This window comes from Pinus tabuliformis, chromosome 1_1 (assembly GCF_031772625.1).
Source record: "Pinus tabuliformis cultivar Carrire ecotype Pingquan chromosome 1_1, CPIR1, whole genome shotgun sequence".
NCBI lineage: Eukaryota > Viridiplantae > Streptophyta > Pinopsida > Pinales > Pinaceae > Pinus > Pinus tabuliformis.
The window spans coordinates 566,319,015-566,344,182 of NC_142297.1; the positions used below are offsets into that span (position 1 = coordinate 566,319,015).

General features: G+C 37.4%; 1 pseudogene; it reads left to right on the forward strand.

Annotated features, from left to right (window-relative positions):
• The first annotated feature begins 1,065 nt into the window (after positions 1-1,065).
• Positions 1,066-25,168, forward strand: part of LOC149214424 (uncharacterized) — a 77,458-nt pseudogene continuing 53,355 nt past the window's right edge.

The window sequence follows — 25,168 nt, forward strand, 5'->3', positions numbered from 1 at the left end:
GCGTTGCTAGGAATAAACTGGGCCACGGATATGAATGGAGTCATCAACCTGAAGAAGTGGAAGATGATTTTTGAGAAAAATTCCCTACGCGTAATAGTTTCACTAGATCCAGCCAAAGGAGCATGCTACACTGAACCTGTGCACGATGATGACAACGACGATGAGCTGGATTGCATTTACCAGATAATAGCGCAAGACCAGGATTGGGTGAACCCGACTGAAGATGGGAGAATCTCATGGGAGCGCGATAGTTCCTGTACTTCGGATTCATATGAAGAAATAGAATGCTGGCAAAACCGGTTGCACGAAGTAACAATGCTGAATTGCAACATGATGATTAGATCACTGTGACACGTGACGACCGAAGCAAGGGAACTGCCAATAGATGATGGGGTAACAAACGTGGAGGAATCCTTAGACCAATGTGAAAGTGCGGAACCAGAAAAATAGCAGTACGGTGCACTAGAACGAGCGTTGCATGCGACACCCGCGCGATGGGGGAATATACATCAGAAGACTATCGGGAACTAGCATGAAGGTAGAAGACAGATGCGCTTACGACCTAGAAGTCCCAAATGATGAATGCGAGCCAGGCAGCCAGGACGCAACAGTTTGGGTGCCCACTTGTGTCGATGCGTGTAGACGTGCGTTGTGTAAGCACCTCCCAGACTAGGGATCGAAAATTAGGGAATGCGACACATGCCACAAAAATTTCACGTTGACATCTTCACAAAGCTATGTGGAATCATGAACAGAATTTACCAGATAGGACGAACTGATTGGGAGCATGTGCCAGCAATCCGATGGGCATATAGGGCCATGAGCGAGAACTGGGGCACGGAAAGGGTTCCGAAGACAACGAACAGAGTCAACGCTGTAGTTTTGGGAAAGAATCCTCACACAATCACTCCCATAATTGCGACAGCTCGCGAGGACCAGAGTGAAGAAATTATGCAGCTGCACGAGGACGAACATATGTAGATTCAAGAAGCCATTCAGCGAGGGAACATTGAGCTGTGTGAACTCGAAGAAGATCGGGTACGATTGAAGTAGAAAATCACATTAATGGACGAGGATATCAGAGAACTGGAAACCAAAATCTCGCAAGCATTATGCGCCGACAGTAGGACAGGGCCACGTATGGGAAACCCCACCACCGTGCTAGCAGATTGTTGCCGGGAGCTGGTGACTATACTACCATGGCTGCGACCGCACCTTATCAGGCGAAGCAACCAAGGAAGCGCTCTGCATAAGGGAGAACGCGAGGTGCTGATTGGCTCAAGGGTAACTAAGGAAGGCCCGCGGACCAGGTCGGGCAGTGACTTGAAGCCTCACACCAGTAGTGCGACCACCTGACTATCTGTAGGAAGCACAGTCTCAGTGCTCCAAGTAGTTGAAAGAGAGCGCGAGACTATAAAAAAGTCTGTATGGGAGCTGCGCGACCCGGACGTTGCGTGTAAGATCAGTATGACGCACAGATCGTGTTCGCGCACAAGGGACTGTGCTGCCACGCGGATGGGATGGAAAGTGACCATTGGTGACACTGTTCATGAAAAGATGTCCAATTTAAGACAATGAGGAGCGGACGATGAGCAATTAAGACACGGAGTCAGAACTGGATTTGAAACGATCTGTCGCCAATATAGCATTAATGAGCCAGAAAAGGGGGGAATGGTCGAATTTGAATTTCAACAGGCCTATAAATCATAGCTGGTCATCCACCGAACAAACCGTGGCATCTTGAGAATTAAGTTATTGTGCTATCCAATAGGTATGGACCCGTCGAACTTCAACGCTTTGAGAGTAAGCCCAGTGTTTGCAACATTGCCAAAAGAGACGCAGGACCTTTGGGACAGCGTAATGTCGATAGCCAAGGACGTCGCACTGAGCCCAACACCAACGGTGGGAGATGTACCAGAAATTCCCAGACAGGTAGCAGGACTGGTCTGGATGTCACCGCGAAACCCGTGGTCTGGTAAGCAATCTATGAAAGATAAGGGCAAGATGGTGAATCTTGAGACAAAAGACGGAATTCTATTTAAAAGTTCATCTCTGGGCCGTGTGCCCACGATGAAACTTGAAGATTGGGACCTCACAGACAGCAACAACTCTCTTGCAAAAATGCAACACAAGCTTCAGCAAACATTGAGTATACTGAACCAGAGATCGCAAGCTTGCTGCTCTTGCACAAAAAGTTCACGCATTTGACATCTCAGCTAGAGCTAAAATCCTATGAGTGGTCGCTTTTTGTTAACCTAGCATAGTAGAATGAGAATCATCAGTTACGTAAATTAGTAGGGGAAATGGAGCAGGAGCTTGAAGAAGCGTTGCAGGAGGCAATGACGGAGCAACAAATTGTAGTGCGTCACTCACAGGGATGGCAGACCGCGAAGCTTTGGTAGCACAACTCGCCACACCGACGGGGTGACTCGAGGGCGAGTCACGATGTTTTTGTTGGGGGCCTGTTGGGTAGCGAATCTCCTGCGTAATAGTTTTGGGGCGTAAAATCCCACAATTTTGGGTAATGGTATTGTAAAGGGTCTGCGAAGTGCGCGGAGCGTGAAGTGTAATGAGTCAAGTCAAAGGGTTGTCTGCCCTAAAATAATGTAATTTAATATAGAATGTGTCAGCCTGCCCACGGTCCGTAGACCATGGGAATGTATAAATAGAGCGAGGCTCTAGGTGTAGGAGTCAATTTTTGGTTAGTCTGGATCTTAAGTGTTATGGGTTTTTGAATGCGATATTCGCTCTGAGTTTGTAAGTCCGAGTCTTGGGTGGTAATAGTAGAAAGAGGCTCTGCAGCTGTGTGCGTAGAGGCCTGGTAGAGTCAACAGTTGTGTGTGCAAACCCTTGCAGCTGTGTCCGCAGGGTAGGAAGTGGATTGTAACTGGGAAAAGCATTAATAAAGATAAGTTGGTTTTGGAACATCGCATATCTGTTTCTATATTTCTGTTTATGCATTTGTTTATAGTTTATGATTGTGCACATGTCTGTTTATGTTGAATGGTAAATGAAAGTACTGGGCCCACTTAATTTAATTCAAGATCTATAATACTAATAAGCACAGTAAAGGGTAAAGAACATTCGCACTCTTCTTTTAGGCTGTGCGAAGGTAGTTGCACTGGACAGACAGCTGCGCGAAAGTAGCGCAGCACGTAGAGTGGGATCGTGAACCTTCCAAGACCCATCAATACATCCCAAGGGTGTGGAAACCTAGTTCTAGCACCCTCCCATACTACCTCGGGTGAGACCTCAGTCCACGCTCCGCGGACTGTTGCCGAAAGGGCTGGTAGTGCGAGATTTGTTTAGCTAAAACACTTCTGAACCTGGGTCAGGCCCCAACAAGCCAACATTTACTTTTCCGCGACCAACGATTCTAGCCTTCCTGTCATCCCCCAAGAAGACATCACCACCATCATATTTCTCATACTCGCAGAACCACTCTCTATGGGGAGTGAAGTGAAAGGATGCACCTAATTCAATCAACTATGCCTCATGATCTACATGTGTACTTGAAGAATCCAAGTACACATCCTCACCTTCACTGAGGTGGTTTTCACCTCTACAGAAGGAGCATCATCAGATCCCTTTCCTTTATCAGGAGCTTTAGATTTACAATCCCTTTTGTAGTGCCCTTCCTTTCCACATTTTGAGCACACCACCTTTACAAGTTTTCCTGGAGATTTAGATCTCCCTCTAGATTTAGATCTCCCACTCGATGACTTAATTTTTTTTCTGTTCTGGGACCATCCTCATACAAACACGGCATCACCATTCTAGATCTCCATATTTTTTCGTCTCATCTCCTCCGTCAACAAGGATGAGACTATTTCATCAAACTGCAAGGTAGTTGTATTGCTACCTATTGCAATAACCAGACTATCCCACGAATCTGGTAGAGAACACAACAAACTGATGCACTTATCTTCATCTGAACTTTTAATATCAACATATAATAACTGACTTACCACAGTATTAAATGCGTTTAAATGCTCTGTCACCGAGTCTCCATCTTTCATCCTCATGTTATACAACTTTTTCTAAATGAACAGTTTATTCACCAGAGACTTAGATTGGTACAAAGTCCCTAACTTGTTCCACAAAGCCTTAGTCGTAGCTTCCCCTGATACATTCAACAATACTGAATCTGAGACACACAATCATATTGTGCTCTTTGCCTTCCTATCTAACTTCTTCAATTCTTCATTGGACACTCCCGTTGGTTTCGTACCTGGATCTACCATGATCCACTGATCTTTATCCACCAACAGATCCTCCATCCTGAGTTTCCACAACTCAAAACTCTGACCATTAAATTTCTCGATCTTTATCTTTCCACTGCTCGCCATCTTCTTTCACCACCACAATCGATCTCACAGATCTCCCACTGAACAGGGTCTACCACGGGCCCAAGTGAAACCCCTCAGTAACAAAGGCATCCCCTTGAAGCCAAAATAGATCTGATACCAAATGTAGTTTTAAACCCCGTACAAAAATTACCTACATACGAATTCTAAAACACAGAAAATAAACAATGCGAGAGCATAACACATAAAACACATATACACAGAGATTTTCCCCTGGATCCCAAAACCGGGACTACCAGATTGATTTTTCATTTTGTTCCTTTCAATGTTAAAATACATATTTATACATGCCGAAGCATCCAATACCATGGACCAAAAAACCATCGCGTCCAAAACCATGGACCGAAAACCATCGCATCCAAAACCATGTGAAAAAATCATGCACAAAACCATAGGTAGGTCCGCCCAACCTAATGTAGGGTCCAAACCCAAAATTTTGACCCCATAGAGTGGGATTACATGCACCCCTCAAACCCCCTATGACTCCCCCTGCTACGCAATTGGTGCAACGAAGGGGGGGCTCTGCCCCCCTTCTAACCCCACGGATAACTACATGGGCTAGTCGTAGAAAGAATATAACACAACCCAACATTCTCCCACTTGTTGTTTTCTTTCCACAGGGGGGCCACAAGAGAGCTTAGTCATTTATCCAGCCCTGCAACGCCCATTGTTTCTCTACACCAAGACAACTTCTCAGAACTCACAGATTTTGTCAATGCATCTACAGTATTCTTCAAAGTGTCCACATTTACCAGCAACATCTTTTTGTCTTCTATCATATCCCTCACAAAGTGATACTGAACATCAATGTGCTTTGTCTTTGAATGATCTGAAGGGTTCTTTGCCAAGAAAATTGCACTTTAGCTATCACAGTCTATCCTTATAGCTCCCTATACTAACCCCATATTTGAACACAATTTCTGCAACCAAATTGCTTCCTTGCTTGCATGAGTGGCTGCCATTTCTTCTGCCTCTGTAGTTGATAGTGCCACTACAAATTGTTTCTTACTCATCCAACTGACTGCACCTTCAAATAGGTTAAACACATACCCACTTGTAGATCTTCTTTGATCTAGATCTCTAGCCCAGTCTGCATCAACAAAGCCACAAATATCCAACACTCTGTCCAATATTGGTCTTCCTTGGTAGCACAAACCATAATCACTAGTGCCACGCAAATACCTAAAAACCCGCTTCACTGCTATCCAGTGCTCCTTCCCTAGTTTTGACATAAACCTGCTCAATACTCCCACTGCATGTGCAATGTATGTTCTAGTATAGACCATCGCATACATCAAGCTACTGATTGCATTTGCATATGGAACACGGGACATGTCCTCTTCCTGTTCTTGTGTCTTGGGACACTGTTCAACAGATAACTTTACACCTACAGGAATAGGAACCTTCACCGGTTTACTATCCTGCATATTAAACCTTTGCAATATTGTCTCGACATACTTCCTTTGGTTTAACCAGAGCTTCCTCTTTGTCCGATCTCTTTTAATTTCCATGCCCAAAATATAGTTTACATCACCAAGATATTTCATGTCGAATTTGGAGGACAAATGGGTCTTCAAATCCTGGATAATTTTTTTGTCATTTCCAACCAGCAACATATCATCCACATACAAGACCAAATAAATAATACGGTCACCAATTAATTTAAAATACACAGTGATCTGCTTTTCTTCTAGTGAAGCCAAGTCCCCATATAAATGTATCAAATTTTTGATACCACATCCTTGGTGACTGTTTTAACCCATACAGAGACTTCTTTAACTTGCATACCAATTCTTTCTTACCCTTCACCGCAAAGCCTTCAGGTTGCTTCATGTAGATCTCCTCTTCTAGATCCCCGTGAAGATATGTTGTCTTCACATCCATCTCTTCTACGTCAAAATCAAAAACAACAACAACAGATAAAAGTAATCTAATAGAAGTTACCTTGGAAACCGGAGAAAAAATATCACCAAAATCGATTCCCGGCACCTGGGAATAACCTTTTGCTACCAACCGAGCTTTGTATTTTTCCACCTTTCCTTTTGCATTTGTCATCTTCTTGAACACCCATTTGCTGCCAACGGGTTTCCTTCTAGCCGGCAACTCCACCAGATCCCAAGCCTCATTTTTGTGAAAAGATGCCATTCCATCAACCATGGCCTCTTTCCGGAGTTTTCCATCCTCTGAATCTACTGCTTCCTTCACAGTTCTGGGATCATCATCAGTAATAGATAAAGCAAAATTTGAACAGAAAGTAGATGGACTATACCTTTCTGGCTGCCTTCTTTCTCGAACTGATCTTCTCACACTCGGAGTTTGTGGCTCTTCATATTCTGATTCCTCCTCTGTTGTAGAGTCTGATTCTTCCTCCTTTAGATCAAACTCTATCTTCTCAGGTTCCTTTGGTTGGACTTCATGTTTAATAAAATCTTTCACCTCTCTGAACACCACATCTCGGTTGTACACAACCTTCCTTGTTACTGGGTCCAAAGCTTATAACTCTTAAAACCATCCTTATACCCAATAAAGATGCACTTTTCAGATTTACTATCCAAGTTGGTTCATTTCTCCTTTGGAACATGTACATATGCATCACATCCAAATACCCTCAGATGTGAAAGAGAGGGTTTCTTACCAGTCCATACCTCTTGTGATGTCTGATCCTCCAACGCTGATGAAGGTGATCTGTTGACCAGGTAACATGCTGTCTCCACCGCCTCTGCCAGAATTCTTGTCCTAACCCGACACCACTGAGCATGCTTCTTGCCCTTTCCATCAACGTCTTGTTCATTCTTTCTGAAACTCCATTTTGCTGAGGTGTATATGGAGTAGTCTTCTATCGTGCTATACCACACTTCTTACAGAATTCTTCAAATTCCTTACTGCAAAACTCTCCACCGTTATCTGTCCTCAGCACCTTTATCTTCTTCTTTGTCGGGTTTTCCACCAGAGCCTTAAATTCTTTAAACCTATCAAAGACTTCAAATTTCTTCTTAAGGAAATATATCCATGTGTTCCTTGAGAAGTCATCTATAAATGATACATAGTACATAGACTTACCTAGTGATGGAACCTTCACAGGTCCAAAAACATCACTGTGCACAAGCTCTAATATATGTTTCGTCCTCTTACCACCAGAGGGGAAACTCACCCAATTTTGCTTCCCATATACACAATTTTCATAGAAATCAAAATCCAGAGAGCTATTACTCATACCTTCTACGATACCTTTACCATGAAGTATTTGAAGGCCCTTCTCTCCAGTATGTCCAAGCCTTTGATGCCACAGCATGGTCTTCTTTCCAGAGACCACTAGATTTTCTGCTCCACTTTCAGGAACCACAGAATTGTCGCACCCATCAACAACAGTGCTACCTTGTCACTTGTACAGAGTTCCAATCCAAACTCCCCACATCAATACCAGTGCTCCCCGAACCATCTTGCAGGTATCCTTCTCGAACACTATTTTTACACCTGCATCATCTAGCTTGCTTACATAAATCAGATTTTTGGCTAATGCAGGAATATGAAAAACACCTGGAAGTGTTCTAACCCTTCCACCTTGCAACTTCAACTTTACTTTTCCACGACCAATGATTCTAGCCTTCCTGTCATTCCCCAAGAAGACATCACCACCATCATATTTCTCATACTCGCGGAACCACTCTCTATGGGGAGTGAAGTGAAAGGATGCACCTGAGTCAATCAATCATTCCTCATGATCTACATGTGTACTTGAAGAAGCCAAGTACACATCCCCACCTTCATCTGAGGTGGTTTTCACCTCTACAAAAGGAGCATCATCATATCCCTTTCCTTTATTAGGAGCTCTAGATTTACAGTCCCTTTCGTAGTGCCCTTCCTTTTCACATTTACAACACACCACCTTTACAAGTTTTCCTGGAGATTTATTTCTCCCTCTAGATTTAGATCTCCCACTCGATGACTTATTTTTGTTTCTGTTCTGGGACCGTCCTCATACAGACAAGGCATCACCATTCTGTCTCTCCATATTTTTCGTCTCATCTCCTCTGTCAGCAAGGATGAGACTATTTCATCAAAGTGCAAGGCAGTTGTATTGCTACTTATTGCAATAACCAGACTATCCCACGAATCTGGTAGAGAACACAACAAACTGATGCACTTATCTTCATATGAAATTTTAATATCAACAAATAATAATTGACTTACCACAGTGTTAAATGCGTTCATATGCTCTGTCACCGAGTCTCCGTCTTTCATCCTCAAGTTATACAACATTTTCCGTAGGAACAGTTTATTCACCAAAGACTTAGATTGGTACAAAGTCCCTAACTTGTTCCACAAATCCTTAGCTATAGCTTCCCTTGATACATTCAACAATACTGAATCTGAGACACACAATCGTATTGTGCTCTTTGCCTTCCGATCTAACTTCTTCCATTTTTCATCGGACACTCCCGTTGGTTTAGTACCCGGATTTACCGTGATCCACCGATCTTTATCCACCAACAGATCCTCCATCTTGAGTTTCCACAACTCAAAACTCTGACCATTAAATTTCTCGATCTCTATCTTTCCACTGCTTGCCATCTTCTTTCACCACCAGAATCGATCTCGCAGATCTCCCACTGAACAGGGTCTACCACATGCCCGAGTGAAAACCCTCAGCAACAAAGGCGTCCCCTTGACGCCAAAACAGCTCTGATATCAAATGTAGTTTTTAACCCTGTACAGAAATTACTTGCATACGAATTCTAAAACACAGAAAATAAACAATGCGAGAGCATAACACATAAAACACATATACACATAGATTTTCCCCTATATCCCAAAACCGGGACTACCATATTGATTTTTCATTTTTTTCCTTTCAATGTTACAATACATATTTATACATGTCAAAGCATCCAATACCATGCACCAAAAAACCATCGCATCCAAAACCATGGACCGAAAACCATCGCGTCCAAAACCATGTGAGAAAATCATGCACAAAACCATAGGTAGATCCACCCAACCTAACATAGGGTGCAAAACCAATATTTTAGAGTGGGGTTACCTGCACCCCTCAAACCCCCTGTGACTCCCCCTGCTACGCAATCGGCGCAACGAAAGGGGGGCTCCGCCCCCCTTCTAACCCCACGGTTAACTACATGGGCCAGTCGTGGAAAGAATATAACACAACCCAACCTATGTACATATGTATATGGATGTAAATACCTCCATGAGCTATGTTATAAAGCTCCATTATGTGGTATATTTTTATGATGTCACGTTATTATGTTGTTATGTTGGTTTGCTTTCAGCAGGGTGATCATTGTAAATATTGCATCGAGCTAAGTTATAAAGCTCCATCGATAGTATATATTTTTCTTACAGTGGTTTTCTGGTGATAGGTGTTATTGAACACAAAGGAGAGTGTTCCCCCAAGGGGGAGGGTTCTGTAACAACCCTAGTGAAAATTCCATGTAATAAAAGCGAATAAAGGAAAAATAATAACCACAGATGATGGGACACTTATTCCAAGTTGAATGTTGGGCAGAATCCTAGTGATGGGGATCACTTGTGATTAGTTATGGTTGAGGAAATTGGCAAAGGAAATGGCTAAGGATTTGGAAAGGAAAAATGGAATTTTTGGCACATTTATTTATGAAAATAATGGAAATTACAACAAAAATGAGGTGAAAGGTCACAGGTTGCATGTGAGGAGGAAAATGAAGGAAAATAATGGAAAATGAAGAAAATAGAGGCCTTATTCATAAAAAGGCTTCTGAGGATCAGTTGGTAACCTTTTGTCAGTTTAGTTTTCAACCTCTCTCATTATTATCTCTCTCTCATACTCTTGGAGACTTAGAGTTTTCTTGGAGCACTCTTGGAGGGTGTGGCATACTTGGATTTTTGGAGCAAGAAGGCAAAGGAAGGGTAAAAAAGCACAAGAGGGCATTAGGATCAGCACCTACATTATATTTTCTTGTAGGTACGGAGTTGCATGTGTGTTTCCTTCATTAGTTTTGGGATTCATGGCATATGCATGTGGATTTTTGGTTGTGATCTATCATTGGCATGGAGGATGGCCGGGATTGACAATGGATTGCCTAGCATTTCCGTTTCCTGAATAGCCATGGTGATTGTGGGTTTATTTTCATTCTTTTTTTTTGGTTGGTTCTCATGTTTCCTAAACTTGGGTTGAGTTATTAGTTCCTAGAAGCCCTGGTTGGACAAACACTCTATAAGCCCTATAACATCTTGGGTTGAGTTACTAGTTCTAGAAGCCTTGGTTGGACAAATGCTCTGGAAGCCCTTGGTGGGTTGAGTTACTAGTCCTGGAAGCCTTGGTTGGACAAACGCTCTGAAAACCCTGTATAAGTTGTGGCTTGAGTTACTAGTGCCGGAAGCCTTGGTTAGAACAAACACTCTGACAGCCCTAGAAGGCTTGGATGGACACCAATCTGATGATGGTTTTGGTGATGTCTGACTGGGTGGTGGAATCATTGTTTGATGGGTTGAGGTGGATGGCCTCTGGAAGCCTTAGATGATTTTCTATTGATGTGTTCTATGAGATCCCACATTCAAGCTTGGAATATGGCATAGGGGTGAAACACTGAAGAGAGATTTGGCTCAGCCATTCTACGGTCAGGTGGAACGTGGAAGTCCCATCCCGGGTTTGGATTTTGCATCATCAATGAAAGTTTATTTCTACTTGTATTTCTATAAGCATTTTGATGGATTATATGTGGTCTATACAGTTGTACTTTCATGAGTATTTCTGTTGCTATTACGCTAGATATGTATGTGTTTTATGACAACAACCATGTATGTCTTTCATCATTTTTTTACTTGTAATTGAATGATCAATGTATCTATGACCTAATCGATGGAATGGCAGTTGATGTATTGAGGCATCAATGGTTCTTAGCGATTCTCAACTAAGTATGAGACCCCTATGCTCAAGACTGTTAATTAAACCTATAGATTACACATTTGCAATATGTTTGAAAAAGTACCTGTCATGGCTAGTAGGGCTCCAGTCAAGTTCTTAAACAAGTATTTGCTTTAATACTGTCATATCCATGTTATTTTACTGATTTGAAGAGATGGTTCAATTCTGGGCAATGACCTAGGCTCTGGGCATGAGAAAATGGCTAAAATCCTAGAGTTGTTGGCATAGCACTAATAGTTTTGGTTTCTGGTCACTGGCAAGCAGCCTCTGAGAGCGACTTTGGGTTTCTGGTCACCCTCATGCCTATAACATAGGAGCGAATTAGGCTTAAGTTGTCCAAAATATCAGTGGGACCCCAAGGCAAGTTGTCTAAAGTATTGGATTGGTTCCTGAGGGTCGTGTAGATGATGATTAATTCTTGTATGGTGTGTTTACGTCGGTTCCACTTCCTTAACGTGACTTAGGAGGTCGAATCATATCATAGTGGCCTCTAGTCGCATATTTACACCGACTGGCTGGTTACTTGGGTAGATGTCGGAGGAGGGCATTACACAATTAAGGGCAACAATTTGGGATTGATTCTTCTTATTTTATGTTTGAAGGGATTTTCATTTTCTTTGAGTAGAATAGTGTGTTGAATAATGACCTTATCATAAACTTTTAGATCCTCATACCTCCAGGAAAATACATCTGAAAATTCCTTCAACAAATCTGCATGTTGTTTCTTTTGTTCTAATTCCAATCAATTAGAGACCTTGACTACTTTAGGATTATCTTTTGTCCCTAAATTATAGTCCTCCATTTCTCCATCACTAGGTAAAATTATGGGTTTGACAGCCACATCATTTGAGTCCAAAAGTTTTTCAAAAGGGACTAAACCTCTAGGGATTATATTATTGTTTAGCTGAATGATATCCTGTCCAACTATAGCATTTAAGAAGGTTATTGCCTCGGTATTTTCCTCTATTGTTTCATCATCATTTTTGTCAATTGGAGTATTAATAAACTCATCGGTCCTCTCTAAGAACCTTCTAATTTGTTGATCATCCTCAAAGGCTTTTCAATGCTTCATATTTTTTGGGATAGAAGGTTTGTGTCTCACATTAATTTCATATTGTTTTTAGGAAAATGGGAATTCTAATAGCACTGGAAGCAATGGCTAAAGAAACTTGTATTCTATTTTATTCCCAATGGAAAAGAGAAATTTGATGGTCTGAAAAGAAATTAGCAAACATGTCCCATACCTCATTGTGGTAAGCCCTCATCCTTGGGTGTCTAGTTTGATATATGCCTTTGACCTGCTTCACAACCAACTCTGAATCTCCAAAAATACAAACTTTCTTTGCTTTCTGCTCTCTTAACAAATTCATCCCAATGATCAAAGCTTCATATTCTGCAATATTATTTGTGCAGTCAAAATATAACTTGAAAGAATGTAGCTGACTAGTGAGGTTTGGTGGGATGATCCAAATTCTTGCTTCGGAACCTTTTACACAAGTAGAACCATCAAAATATAAATTTTAGATACCGTCATCTGAAGTTGCTTGAACTTATTCTATCTTAAAATTTCCTTTGACCTATTCAAATACTTCCCCATCATCACACCAGTGATTAAAGAAAATCTGAGATCCAACCTCTATATCCACTGCATAAATGGGATGGTTATCCGACTGATCTCGATTATTGACCATATAAGCCATTTGGACTTCTCTGTATAACCTCTTTAATTCACCAAATAGTGGAATTGATGCATAAGACATATCCATTTGCAGTGTTCCTCTTAGCCTTGCTGACCAAGACTAAGACAATAACATACCGAATCTTGCTGGAATATCTACCACCACTATGTCCATCATCACGCTTTTTGTAGGTATTTGTGCCAAGGTTACAACTATATCTTTTATTAACCCTAAACACTTAACCTTCCTTGAATCAAATGAGAATAAGTATTTATAAGGCCTAGTAATTTGAAGTCCCAAGTGGTCCATGACTGGCTTAGGCATTAAATTGTGTGAAGCTCCATAATCCAACATAGTGTTATGAAGGATCATGTCATGAATATTTAGACTAACATAAAACAAAGGGACATCATCATTCACGCTAGTTACATGTGGACCAAACATGAACTCAGGAGCATCATCATCCAAATTGAGAGAATCTTGTGAATTGATATTTACTTGATCATTTTCTAAACTTTTAACCATTGAAAAAATTTGTTTCCTATACTATTCATTTCTCAAAAGTTCAATAAAATAGTTTACCAATTTCACTCTCCAAATTGAACATTGATTGTGTTTTCTCCACTTCTTTCACCTCCTTCTTAATTTCTTCTGCTCTTTTTGGAACATCCTTTTTAGGCTCCTCTAGTCTTTTAAGTATCTCCTTTCTTGGTTCAGCTTGTTGCTCTCCTACTGTTGTTTTTTGTGGTGGAGCTCTAATTGGGATAGTTTGGCCTCTGAGATTATATTGCTTTTGAAAATCTTCCACTGCGTTATTATAACCCTGTTGGTAAACTTCTGAATCACACATTTGAATGTTGTCTTTTTCTCCTAAATACTCGACAGAATTATCATGCTCTTCCTTGGTAGCAAACACTTGTGTTTCCTTATCATTAAAACAACCAATTTGTTGATCTATTTCTTTAGTTGAATCTTCATCAACAAAACTCTCGGAAAGGAGGCCTAACAGCCTGCTGATCTTCAGGACCTTTTTGTTCTCTTTGACGGTTTTGAGGGCCTTGAGGTCTTCTGAAATTTAGGTTCCACACCTGAGGTTGAGTCTCACTCCTTGGAGGGGTTAGTTTTTCAACCAGTTTCTCCATTGTCTTTAACATAACATCAAATTTCATGTCCAATGAGGAAGATGATTCCTCCTTGAATACCACTCTTCTCTCAGACTTCATATTTTCTATTTTACCCAACAAATTTGCTTCTACTCCTATAACATTTTTTTGCATTTCCTCTAAGGTAACATGATTCCTCTCTTTAAGTTGATAAACCATTTTAGTGTCAAAACCATTAGGATAGTGGAGCAAGGCTAGACCCAGTGGGGAGGCTTAATATTAGTAGGAATTGAATTGTAAATCCTGTTAAACCTTGCTCAAAACTCCTAAAATGTCTCCCTTGGGTTTCTTTTCAGATTCTCATATTCAACCAAAATCTATAGAGGGTTTTTCTTCACCTCCCACCTAGTGAGGAAGAGTTGTTCGAACTGTTGAAAATTAGAAATACTTGCTACTCGTAAGGTTCTAAACCATTTATTAACCTCTTCTGAGAGGATTTGTGCAGAAAGTCTTAATTTGACATCCTCATGGTCTACCTCCTCTAGATCGATGAAATCATTCAGTTTTCCCACATGTTGTTGGGTTGTGAGAGGTCTTGTACCATCAAACTGAAATATACATTGTTCATAATTCAAGGGCAGGTCATGCAATGGGCCTTGAGGATTGAGAGGGGTGTATCTAGCAGCCATAGTTATGTGAGATAGGGTTGAACCAGCAGTGGGAACCTGGGATGTAGATGGCAGAGAAAAATAAACTACTATTTTAATAGTTGATGGAATGGGTGTAATGAAAGAAACAATAATAGTTGGAATAGAACAATATGGAATAAAGAATTCGGGTGGACCAGTTGGAGCAGAAAATGAAGGGACAAGATGTTGAAATGTGGGAGATCTAGAAGAAAAAAAATTGAAGTCGATGAACCAGATGTTCTAATTTATGGAACTGCAACCAAATCTTTGTATCTTCTTCTGAAACACTTGCTTCTTGAATGATACTAGAAACAAAAGGCTTTAATTTTGTTTCATCAAAAATTGTTTCTAATAGGTTAGACTCTGATTTTGATCCAAAAAAATTATGTTTGAATTTAAGATCAATTTGAAGGCCCTTAATAGATTTTATCTCTTTAGGCAGAGACAACAACTTTTCTAAAAGAAATGTACCTTTTTTTTCTTTTGGAGGCTTCATTTTTCTGAAAAGTTTTTCTGGCCTTGTAAAGATCTCTGACAGATTGGGATTGGTGTTCCTTCATGTGTATACTTCTCGATCATCTATAGCTTCCCCAGTAGGATCATCTTAAATAAAAATGGAGTCGCCACAGTGAAAGGTTGCAGCCAAACTAATATTCAAATATGTGTTTTCTCTCAGAGATCTGACTTAAACAATCGAGTCATTTGGGGATAATGTATCTTTCATTCCCCGACAACGGTGCCAAAATGTTATCACTTAGAAAAAACCCTGACTGTATACGGGAAAAACTAAGGTAACCTATAACTAATCCCTTGAATTGAAACCTAGCCTTTCAATTCAAAGGGGGATCCCTTCTATAACTCAGTCAAATTGTTATGTACTTAACATAATGACTAGATCTGTTGTAACAGGGTTTCAAAATACATTAGGCTTTGATAGAATTCCATTAGGCATGGAGTCAAATATTTGGCATAAAAAGGAATAAAACTAAAACCTTTACAAAGGCAGGGTAGCTGAGATACTCTGAGACTTAAAACTTTTGATATGGAATGCATAATAAGAAGGAAATGGTATACTTATAAGAGCACCACAAGGATGAATTCTACAAAGTATAATTCAGAAATTTGTGAATGACTCATCATCTAAACAAATCATAGTAAATATGATTTATGTTTATTTACTCTTATAATCAATAGAAGAACATACATATGACAACATAGAAGGAAAACAGAAACAAGAGAACACATATACAAATATATCAACACAAGAATCTTTGCTGCAGAATTAGTCTTCATTAAACTTTCAAAAAATATACAGAGCACAATAATTCTTCTAATAAAAAACCAACCCTTCTTCATTTTAAAGAACTTGTCTTTATAGGAAATATTAAAACTAAAAACAACTTCTTTGTATGTACTTAATTACAATCTTCTAAATATAAAGAGATAAAGCATATATGTCAAATACATGCACATAATACATAATTTTAAACCTATCTATATCTAAACTATAACAATGTGCTACAAAATTGGCTAGAAAACTGGGTCAAAAAATGTTGACTGGTCTTATGCTTGATTGTTTGGAACTCATGCCTCATACTCCTTCTAAAAATATCATTTGTTATGCAGCTCCTCTTTTTGGGATTCAAAATCGGAAAATGAGCAGGATCACTGACGAGTTGTTTGTCAACGCTTTATAGGTGCCGATTGCAAAAGTACATTGACACTGAAACTGTTAGCGGTTATCCACCTTTAATATTTCAAATCGCTGACATACATCCTATCGTCTTGCAAACAAAATTCCACTTGGATTGTTGGAAATCAAAACTATGTTGTCAAAATTCAGTTAGTTGAGCGTGCTAGCTGATATGTCAACATTTGTTTTCCTTCGTCTCTTACTCCTCTGATCCTCTGTAGTAACCCCTTTCTTTGAGTCTTTGGTTTTCTTAGATGGTGCCGCCTAATCAATGTCGAATCAAGGAGTCCCTTTAGTTTCACTCCTCTTTGAGCTTGTGGACTCCTCCTGGTTTATGATAAAGTCTTTCCGAGGGGTTTTAGCTACATCTATGACCTATTTTCCTAACTCAGGGTTCTGTTTCAGTTTGATGTTCAGTCTCAACTTATTCCATGACCTGATGTGTGGTATTTTTCTGCCTTTAAAAATATATGCTAAGGTGGGTTCCTTAGCAACTGGTGTCTGATTTGTTTCAGGCTCAATCATTTTTCCCTTTGCTTTCTCTATTTGTTTGCTAACTTCTTTTTCTGCAGGTAGGGGTACAGTGGGAGAAGGGGCATTCTTTGTTTTTCTCAGCCTATCACTCTTTCTAGTATAAATTTTGGGTAATTTAGGAACTAAAGGAGAAAATTGTTCCACCTTTTGTTGACTCCTTGTTTACACAGATGAGGTCCCCTGTTCAAGATTTTGGGGTTGCTTGACTTTATTTTTAATCCATTTTTTCCTACCCCTTTTCGGTTTTAAAATTTGAAGTTAAAAACCTTCCCAAAACAAAAAAAAATGTTCCCAAGTCCTTTTGGCCCTTCTCAAATGGCTTTCAATTAACGGATTAATCAAACCTTTGTGATATATGAAATGGGTAGATGCATTTGGTCTTGCTCTAACCCTAGCAAACATATGTTTCAGACTTTCTAACAGAAAATAGGGAGTGTTTATCCTTAACTGACCTACTATGTGAGCTAGGAACCGGAAATGGTAGAGATTAACTTGATTGTAGTGTCCTTCATGTGTGAATTATGATTGAGTAATCTGCATGAGACAATGCCACTCATCCTTTAACCAGGACCTATGAACTCGTGAATGCTAGCTCATTTCCTTAAATTCATATTTAAGAAAAAATGGGGCTCTTGAAGGCTCTTTCTCCATCTGCAAGTAGGCCCATGACTTCAGCAATTAACTCCTCAGTGATAGGAAATGAGATTCCCCCAATAGTAACCTGTTAACCATTTGCAAAAGCTCTAGCAACGCCATCATGATCATCTGCATAGCGAGAGAAAAAATGTTCCCAACCTGCTTCCTGAAAATGTTGTTGAATATTTTGATAGACTTCAAGCAGTTCGGGTGCCTTAGGCTCACCTCTATTTACTTTTGTGCTTCTCCCCACAGTTCTCACCGTCAAACAATAGCACCAGAAGCAGGATTGTGATTTGATCTGTGGTCTTCAAGAAAAACTTAACAACCTGTCCTCTTTTGGCATAAAAATACAATATCTCAATTATGCATTATACGGGTCTTACCATATGAAGTAAATTATGTCAGGGCGTGTCAACCGGTACATCATATAACGAACTAATAGGTGATTTCAAAATATATTAACATGCAATCATGATCCTTTAACTAAACATTACCCCTCGGCGGCGGAATCCAAAAACACATCACCTGACCTCACCATTCGACTCATCAACGCTCATTTGATAAATGATTATTCATTTGCTGACGTGTGCTCTATCAACGCATTATTTGGACATAAGACAAAAATTTTGAATTTTTACCTTTGCCGCTAATACTCTTGTTGCTAGAGTTTTAATTGACCTTTTTTACACATATGCGCTGCTACTCTAAATGTCAACACATTTTTTAATTTTATGAACTTACAATAACATTGATATTTTGTCTGTTGGTGTTTTAACCATGTTTATTGCAAATCGGTGCTGACACTAAAACTATTAGTGCTTTAAAATTTATTGACTAAAATTGTGATAACAATGTGTAATATGACCATTGTATCAAAAATAAAACAATGTAGCTTATAAACGATTGCATACAACAACCAATAACATGAATATGAATATTAAAAGTCACTGAAAATGAATAAAAATCAATTCATGACTTATTTTTAATCATGTCAAGACTATTTTTAATTTTCAGTTTGATTGGAGGGGATGTAATTTGAGAATGTCTCATGAACACTAAATTTAATCAATAACATTAATTATATTGATTATAATTCAATCTAATGATGATATAATGTTGTTTAAATTTACATATTTTAAGAGTGCAATTGCTTATAGTCACAAACGGAAAGAAAAAATCATCCCATACATTAAACCTTATGCATTATTCGCATGGCTTCATTTTTAAAAAAACATATAAAAATATTCTTAACTATGGAGATCCACCCGTACTTTATCATGTTGATTCTTAATATATAGACAAACTTTTTTATAATGCCATGGGTCAACACCATCGCTTATGAATACCATAAGCCTGAAAACCCATAATTCATTTCATATGGCACTATTGATATGACATTTTTTTAAATAATAAATTTAATTAAAAGAGAAAAAATAGACATAACTACTTTGGAATTAAAGCTTAGCCCTTGATTTGTGTATACTAAGAATATTCTAGAATATTTTATAGAGGTTAAATCCATACCATCTAACTAATAATTATTGATAATTAAATTAAAATTGTGGACGCTCTATTCCAACATAGGCATGCCCATAAGCATAAATATTTTGTGGATATTATGAAAATTTTAAATACTATTAAATACCTACCATCAATGTATTACCTATTGATAATTAAATCTAAATTATGGAAACCCCTATCTAGGTAATAATTGACTTAATTTTATAATTTATGGAATACATATGCATAATTGATTTGATTTTGATCATTTTTATTAAAATAGTTAAGATATGATACTTATGAAGATTTTTTTCATTGAAATCTAATGTAAATGAGACAAAAGGTGACAATTAGATCAATATTGAGTGGATATTATAAGTATTGTAGAAGTGTAAAATACAAATTGTTTTGTAATACATTTGGTAGGGAAACAAGTTTGTAATATATTTGATGTGTTATAAATATATTACCTTAGTAACAATCTACACATTGTTTATCATTCCAATCACACATTGTTATTGGTTTGCATAACTATTTAAACTATTTATCAATGCTTTAAAAAAAGTCTGATTTAAAGTTACTCAATTGGTTATATGTATAGTGGATATTTGCTCAAATTCTAATTCCATATTTGATAACATGACGACATTTTGTCACATGATATTGACAATGGTCTTACTAGTCCTTGGCAAAGCAATACTCTAGGAATAGATTTTCTCATTGACCACTACTAGTTTAACATAGACTAATGCAATTTATAATGTTTACCTTTGAAAAATATTTTTAAAATATTATTAAAAAAACTGTCTTTCAAATATTTGATGAAACCATAACTTGAAGGCCTTATTACTACCTTTGCACAATATAATGTCCTTATGGATCATTGTCTCACATATTTGTTCCTATACTTTTTGGATATTCTTGTGATATTCATGTGTGATTTTTAGATAATTATATAGTGATTTTTTATTCTTAAATTTTGGAAGAAAACTATCCAAAATTAAAATCTTTGAAAATAGCTCATACTTAAATAACATATTTACCATCAGTTATTTCCCACCATAATTTAAGCAAATCTTTTCTTAAAAAAAAAGACAAGAATAATATGTAAATAAATATACTAACCATGAGTTATTTCCCACCATTACTTATGTCAGAGTAAAATTGTAAATGTATAGACATATCAATTTAATAATTCTGGCCAAAACAAAACTATAGAATTCAATTTATTTATATATTTATTTTTTATTTTTTATTTTTTTTATTTATGGCTAGTTAAATTAAATAAAAGTGAACAAATGCTTATTATTAGTTTAGGTTTTTAATTAAAGAAAAAAAAAGATTACCGCTTCAAATTGCACTGGGATTTAGTAAGAGAAAGACCATTGCTACTTTAATTAAACTAGATTTAGTGAGAGAGAAGTACCACCACTTTTTTAAATTTCACTGGATTCAAAACTTTCACCCTCAAATTTTGCAAATATTTATTAATTTTCAAATAGCAATATAATAAAAGATTTTAACATTAAAACTATATACAGGAAAAATATAAGAACAATGAATTTATTAGTGGATTTGGCCTGAAAAACAGCTTTCTTAGTTACAACTATTCTAATATTCATCATATTCATTTCTTGAGATAGGGAGAAGTATGCAACATTTGAAGGGAATGAATCTCAGTTATGAAACAACCTCTCAAATTACAAATCCTCATGTTTGGGATAGTGACCACCACTGTACTTTGAAACTATTTAGTGAAAGAGGTATTGTTAATAAAATAATGTCTCTATACAAATAACTTGATATGTTTTCTGATTTTGAATTTGTTATAATTATGTTTTCTGATTTTGAATTTGTTATAATTTTATTCTAATTCATTTGAGAATTAAACTGAGTTTAAAATTAGTTGGAGTAATATTGCAATGGAGATGTTTAACAATTTGATTAGAGTCCCCATAATCACAAGACGAGAGATACTAAGATATGAAGCTTGCTTTATTCTTTGGTATGTTGAGTACACTTCAACTTAATTCTTGGACGCTCTACCAAAGCTCTAAGAGAATGCTAGTTCCTTTTTTCCATTGTGGTGTAAGCATCATGCATCCCCTAAACAATTCCTAAATTATCTTGATACAAAAGAATTTGTCACCTAAATAATCTTAATATAAAAAAAAATTTGCAGGTTTATCTTAAATGGAAAATAAAAAATGTAGTATTTTAAAAATAACTATATTAATTTTTTATCTTTATTTTTTTTAAATTACACCTAAGGTGTTTTCAAGGGAAGGTTTCTCTAGAGTTCCGTGGTTTGTCCAAAGCAAGGCAGTCTGGTGGTCCGTTCACTGTAGACTAGTAAGTCAACTTCCATTACCCGCGGGTGGAAAATTGAAAAACCATGGAGGATGTGGAAGCTCTAGCACCTCATTAGAAGCTCCCACGAATGGTCTCTGGTGCTTTCTTAATCTGGAGGCCCATCTCCACCTTTTGGACGGATACCATGCGTTGGAACAACGCTTTCATCTATCATCTAGCTATAGTGAACAAGTCATGCGATTTTCTAAAAGTTCCTCCATTATGGAAGCAAGAAGCATCAAAGGACTGATCCAAAAATAATTCGAGAACCCCCATACATGTACGGATCACCATGAAACCACCCATCCTTCCTAGAACCAGAGCCCTGTCCATGTCTCCATCAATGACCATCGTCAGTCATCATCTCTGCCGCAACAAATGTAGATAGCGCCGTCCTAGTTTGCTTTTGCATTTGCTTATTTTCTAAATTCCATTCATGTAAATGAGTTCTAGACTTTGTAGCTAATGGAAATGAGATTCGGATCGCTTATTTAAATTAATATTTGTATCAGAAAATGCATAATGGAAACGAGATTTGGATCGCTTACTTAGATTAATATTTGTTTTAGAAAATGCATAATGGAAATGAGATTTGGGTCGTTTATTTAAATTAATATTTGTATCAGAAAATGCATGCGAGGTGAGTTATCTGTTGAAAAAGAAGTTATGAATATCTTTTAAATTAATACATACCAACACAACAACTAAAGGACCTTTCCCCACTCTACGATAAATAAAAGTATGAATACATGTCCACTGGACTTTATCTCTCTCAAAAATCAATTATCTGAAATACTATTGGGAACAATAAGCAAGGCCAAGATTGCATATCTCACGTGGTTGGGACGGACGGCTTTCCGCCTCCTGACCCGTGTTTGAACCCTCGATGCATGCTTTCGCTGCTCCGCAGCTATATGTTGATCAATCTTGCTTATCGTTGCCTGCGTGCAACAGATTTGTCTCATGTGAGGTTTAATGATATTTTGAAATTTTTTGGATATATATATATAAACTAACTATGGTATGAAAAAAAAAAACAATGTCATTTATACAACAATCAAGAACATAAACATGAATATTAAAATTCATTAAAATTAAAATCAAAATTAAAATCAATTCTTGACTTTTTTTTAATGGTGTCTGATTAAGTCTAATGAAAAGGGATGTTATTTGAGAATGTTTCATGAACACTAAGACTATATCTAGTCAATAACATTAATTATATTAATTTAATTATAATTCAATATAATGAGATAAAGTTGTTTAAATTTACATATTTGAAGAGACTAAGACTATATCTAGTCAATAACATTAATTATATTAATTTAATTATAATTCAATATAATGATATAAAGTTGTTTAAATTTACATATTTGAAGAGATTAATTGTTTGTAGTCACAAATACCCAAAAATAAATAAATAAATAAATCTTAAAACTTAAACCCTTTCTCCAAAGTGATCAAAAAAATTCTTAAAACTTAAACCCCTTCTCAAAGGTGACCATTTTGAAAATGATGGTGGTTCTATTTTTTATTTTATTTTCTTTTCAAGAAAAAGATTCTAAACGTACAAGTGTGGTGCCCACAAATACGAATAATTGAATGCAAACAGTCTACTCAGACAACACGGAAAGGATGGGTCACGACTCACGGACTGAACATCGCGTAGCGAAAACGCGCCAACTTGTTGAGACTATGAAAAAGCAAAGAATCCTTTTCTGAGGTTGGCGCATCCATCCTTGGAAGTGGGGACCAGGTGTAGAAATTCAAAGTTACTAGCTTACCTATAAAGTGAAAAGTTGACAATCATTACTTGTTTTTAATATATGTGATTTTACCGGTTAATTACTGAGTATCAATCTTTTCTCTTCTCTGGTTGGCTATATGTAAAATTGTTCCATCTACGTCGACGGGGTTATTTAGTTGAACATCAGATATAGGACATCCAAAACCGTGTATTTTTTTATGGCTAGTTAAGTTGAGTAAAAGTGGACGAATGCTCCTTATTGGTTTAGATTTTGAATTGGAAGGAAAAAGGATTACCACTTCAAATCATACTAGATTTAGTGAGATTGGACCACCACTATTTTATTTAAACTTAGATTTAATGAGATTGGACCACTGCTTCTTTAAATTTCACCATCGCAAACATTTATTAATTTTCAAATCCCTACATAATAAAACATATTAACATTAAAATCATATACGGGCGAAAGAAAATAGCAACGAATTTATTATTGAAATTGGCTTCAAATACTTCTTAATTTTCAAATTGCAACCTAATAAAAGATGTTAACATTAAAACCATATAGAAGAAAAAGATAAAAACAACGAACTTATTAGTGGAATTGGCCTGAACAACAACTTTCTTTGATACAACTATCTTAATATTCATTATATTCATCTCTTGAGATTAGGAAAAGTATCATCATATGAAAGGAATGAATCTCAGTTATGAAACCACCTCTCAGGATAGTGACATTGCTTATTGGTAGGTTATAGTGTCAATTCTCCTCAACCCTTTTGGGGTTATGCCCTTTTAGTTTGGATAGGTGGATTTGATTCCCTTTGGGGTTGATCTTCCAAGATTTTCTCGTGGATGTAGCAACATTGTTCATGAACCACCATAAAAAGACAAACTACTCATGTAAATTAATCAGTGTTTATTGTGCTTATCAGATCCAACTGATTCCAAACAAGGAGATTGCTTGTTGAGAAATTATCTAAACAACCCAACCAATCAACAAACCAAATCTACCTACATACTATTGTAAGTGTTATTTCCAAGTCCCCCTTTAACTCTTACATTATTACATAAATCACAAATCACATCTATCTAATATGGTCTTCATCAGCAATTACATCCACTCTATAATCTCATAGATCCCACTCTTTCTTCACCGCCACTCGAGCTACCACTTGACCTCCATTTAAAACATAACTACCTCTGACCATTATTGACGAACTCATATGATCAACAATATTGAAAAAACTCGGCTCGTCGAGGCTTCCGTGATAAGATTTGTCAAGTAATTAACCACTATATGGACCAACCACCGTATATTAGATGTTTTGCTTTCGATTATCTATGAGTTGCTAAGAAGGTTTTCTGGATACTAAATGTGTTCAAAAGTTGATCAAACAACTTGACCTATCTATCACACAAAGATCTCATATTATAACCTGTAGTCGTTGTTCAAAGGTTTATAAGCATTAAGAACAACAAACCGTAATAGTATAAACATAGTCAAACTAGTGATGTGTTCAAGGGTTTCCAAGTGTAAGAACCACTAATTTGAATTATGCAACATTGTTCAATAATTGGTTATGCACCTTTTATGTAACAACCTTGGTCAAAAATTCATGTAAATAAAGTTAATAAAGGAAAAATAAGACCAAGGTCATGGGACACATATTCCAAGTTGAATGGTGGCGAAACATCCTAATGGGTGTTCATTTGGTTTATTATGGCTAAAGGAAATTGGCAAAGGCAAAGACAAGAGGCAATTATTGACAGCTTATTTACGACAATTATGGAAATTAGGAGACAAGAAAGGTGAAAGGTCACGGGTTGCATGTGAGGAGAAAATTGAAGTAAAATAATTGAAAATTGAAGAAATTAGAGGCCTCATTAATAAAAGGCTTTTGAAAATCTGTGGATAACCTTTTTGTCAATTCAGTTTTAAAGCA